The sequence below is a fragment of the Brachionichthys hirsutus genome, chromosome 21 (genome assembly GCF_040956055.1).
Source record: "Brachionichthys hirsutus isolate HB-005 chromosome 21, CSIRO-AGI_Bhir_v1, whole genome shotgun sequence".
In the NCBI taxonomy this organism is placed as follows: Eukaryota; Metazoa; Chordata; class Actinopteri; order Lophiiformes; family Brachionichthyidae; genus Brachionichthys; species Brachionichthys hirsutus.
This window is the reverse complement of record NC_090917.1, coordinates 5313047-5317193: the sequence shown is the minus strand read 5'-3', so window position 1 is coordinate 5317193 and position 4147 is coordinate 5313047.

Below are 4147 nucleotides of genomic sequence, written 5' to 3'. Positions count from 1 at the left end.
GCCGTGAGGCAACAGCGCTACTCACTGTGCCACCGTGCTGCCCTCTAGCAGATTTCAATCTGTATATGTCTGAAATAAAACAGCCACAAAACGGGACTGGATTTTCACACGGACTCAACACTGACAGAGATCCCGCGTCTGAATCTCTCTCAGGGCCAAACATCTGGATCCACCTCTGTATTTGGTTTATTTTGTTGCCATTTCTGCATAATGGAAACTGAAGGGTGGACAGGAATGGGATGCTGAACACGGAACGGCAGAACATCCGGGATGGATGCACTTCAAGCAGGGACTTTGATAGCCGTGCTCTTGGAGAGAGATGATGAACAGTCACCTTCCTGTAATTCACCTTCAGGAGGATGGATGGAGTCACTCTGTTTGGTGAGAGGGTGTTGAGACGAGAAGAGTGAAGACTGTCGGTAAGACTGGGGAGGGGGGGGGTAAGGAGTTTCCTGCTTTGGACCTCACTCTGGAGTTGGGTTTCCTCCGAGGTGTGTGTGTGTGCCTCGCTGTTTATTTACAGAGTTTCAGCTCTTGCTCCATCCATAGAGGGGAGTCACCCAGCACCCCCCCCCCCCCCCCCCCGTTCTCCCCCTTCTTGCCAATGTGCATGGACACACACTAGAGCAGCTCACCAAGCGAGTATACGTTCCAATGTCAAAACCCCACACATATCAATTTGATAATTACGCCCGCAGCTCAGGTCAATGACGGCAATCAAAGGGACAAATGACCAGCACGACTCGCAGCTCATTAACTAATAATTTATTTATTTGTATCATTTAGATGAAAACGTCAGTGGTTCATTGCCTCAGAGGAAAAATGTACAAGGAAGACTCAGATGTAAGAGAAAATAATAGGAGGACTGAACTGAGGAAAGACTCCTTTCGTTCGCCATTAGTGGTGGGAGGACAATGTTTTATGTGAGTGAAGCATTATTCCTCGAACATTAATGGAACCGTAATAATTGTGTTTTTCCTGCTTCTGCCTCATGGGAAAAGTCACATTGCCGCCTCTCCACAAAGTCATTTACAATTAAGGTGGTTGTTGTCCGGAAACAGCTTTGAACCAACAAGAATACATTCTGCGTAACATCTGAACCGCATCTCCAGGCTGTGAGGGCAGAAAAGCATATGTTTCTGGTTTGGACGTCCGTATAACATCATCTGGTTTGTGCATCCAAATTCAAGAGTCGTCCCAGGCCAGGTGATGCTTTACAAAGGACAACATCAATGGTAGAGGCAGAGACATATTTACAACATTTAAATGTGGCAAAAACTCATTAAACAAGCCAAGATGGAAGTGGAATGGGGGGGGGGGGGGGGGATCACACCACTTGAAATAAGAATGAAGATCTTTGTCTTCAAATAGAATACATCGCCACTCTGCATGGCCAGTTCTTCGGCATACCACTTGTTTACTTGGGTAGAGTTAATAAGACACACACACACACCTGTAAATGCAATAATTGCTGCAATGGGGGAGGTAACAAAAAAGCCGTCACGGCTTCAGTTCCGCTGCCAAGCTGCTGGGCTCGCTAGCGTAAAACAACAGGACGGCTCTCCCTATGAAACCAACTAAATAGCTTTAACAATGCTGTGCTTCCACCCCCCCCCCCCCCCCTCCCCCCACAAAACATCTGGCCTGCTCTTGCATCTTATCTTTGTTCATTCAGGGTGGGCATTTTTTTTTTTGTTCTTTTTTTTGTAATTCCACATTAACAATTTAAACTCCAGATTGAAGGCGTCGTCTGACCGTCCGTTGTAACGTGTCTCATCATTCTCACACCACGCCGCGGAAGCTCGAGCGCCACACAGGTGAGGACAAACACAAGAAAAAGAAATGATGGTTTGACTGTAATTTTTTGGGGGTGAAATTATGAATATTTTCAGCAGGAAATGTTTTCTGTCAGATTTCATAGTCCTGTAAATTACAAAGTTTATTCGTGGGATATTTTATGCATTAGAAAATAAAATGTTGCGCGACAGATGGATGCACAATTAAGCATAAAGATTCACAATCAGTAACGTCCAACCCCAACGCTCATCGTTCACAATCGCCGCCCACATTCTTACGCTTACATTATTTTGCACACGTTTACAATCAGACCACGGACTTGTGTGAGTGTGTTCTTCACAGTTTGACATACATTCTCAGAAAACGTGAAACGTGAAACGTGAAACAGTGCAGCACACACATTTGTCTCTTTGCCATCACCAGGGTTTGGAGAGGATGGCGGCTGACACATAGAAGAGGGCAGAGGAGAGACACTTTTGGATGAACGACAAACCAAACATACCACTGCAGCCAGAGGAGCGTAACCACGAGCTTGCATGACAGGCCTGTCGGCGCACGCACACACACACACACACACGCACACACACTGCTTCGCTGGTTTGATGTGCCCCCTCAAAACTGTGTTTATCTTGTGCTCTATTTAAATAAATGTTAATGCGCTTTACAAAATGAAATAACGGCTCAAGGCAGATAAAAGGCCTGCGAGCGACCAGACGAGTCTCTCTGTGGTTTGTGTTGGTCTTGACTTCCATAGCCTCTTAATTGAATTTAAAAAACCCCAACTGTGCTTATTTGGCAAAGGATAACAGCGAATGGCTCAGGGTGGGCAAGAGAGGGAAGATGACTCGGGAAGTTTTCCTTTGGATTCCTCTGCTCATACTGGCGCAAGCCTCGCTCTGTTTCACTGCGAGCTTTTAGATGGACCAGCAAAGACCACAAACACGCAAACATAAAGTATACGAGGAATGAAATATGATCCTCTCATGTCATTATGCAATCAGTGAGCACACACACACACAGAGAAATACTTTCCAGCCTCATTCATTTTGTCAAAATATGTTAGAGAAAAAACACAGCTATGTTGTTTATCCAACTTGTTTTTCATTTTACTGCATGAAAAGGAACTCTCGTTTCAATCTCTTATTTTGGCATGCAAAAAGGATGCCAGTCACAAGGCAGATCAGGAAAACGCTCAGATATTTAAATACGAGGGAATAACATCGGCCACACAGGAACATCTGGAAGGCCACTAACCAGCGGAAGACATTCTTCACGGAGCTTAAAGTCCCCTTTGAAATATCGGCCTTGTTCTAAAATTCCAGCCATTTGTCCACATTGCTTAATCTTTCCTCCAGAAAAAAAAAAGTGACAAGCAATGACTTATGATGGTGACGTATAACTTTATAAACCACTAATGAGAGGGAATAGCGGTGAGGAGGCGCAGCCCCGGCGCCTGGAATGTGACTCACACAAGCTTAAATGGTTTGTTCTACGTACAATAAAACAAAAGATACAACTTAAATAAGGATTTTGGCTGGGATACGGATGGATGAGATAAAAGATAGCCACACAAAGAATATAAACTCTGCTATAGGTAGTGGCATAAAATACAGATATAACAGCCGACACCAGCAGTTTGTTCTGTCAGGGCTGTCTGGTGGTGGCGGGACTGAGGTGTGCTGTGGAAATCGTCCCAACAAAGGGAGCCCTTGGTTCCTCGTGGGACAGGAGTTTCATACTTCCAGTCTGTCGAAAGTTGCTGTCGAGGCCTGCAAAAAGCAGGGCCGTTTATTTATGAACACTTTAACAGGAAAAAGGCGGAAGTGGTCAGGCGGGACAGCCCGGGCTGACCCAGGCGGCGTTTGATTCGGCAAAGAGCTGCGAGGAGGCCAAGCTTGTTCAACTGTTGCAACTTGTTCCGTTGTTGAAAGATCGCAGCCGAGTAGTGTGGCGGGACATGAGCTGGGGTGGGGTGGGGTGGGTGGGGGGGCATCAGAGTTTGGTGACAAAGTGGACATTTCCGCTGTCGTCGTCGTCGAGGGAGGGAATGGCGTCTGCTACTGTCTTACACTTCATACCCTTTTTAATGGTCCCTTTTTAAGGCAAACCAATTGGACAAAAAAAAAAAAGACAACGGACATAACAAAGTCAAAACGTGAAAAATAAAGTGAAAATAATTATACAATATGCACAACATGAGGTCCTTGAAACAGGTAGGGTGCATGCAGTCTTCTAATGTGCAGAGTTCCCGTGATGGATAAGACAATAGGTTCGGGGGAAGGGGTGAGAGGTCACTGGGTGAGGTTTCATGAATGTGGGGGGTGGAGGGGGAGACAGGACTGCCTTCCCA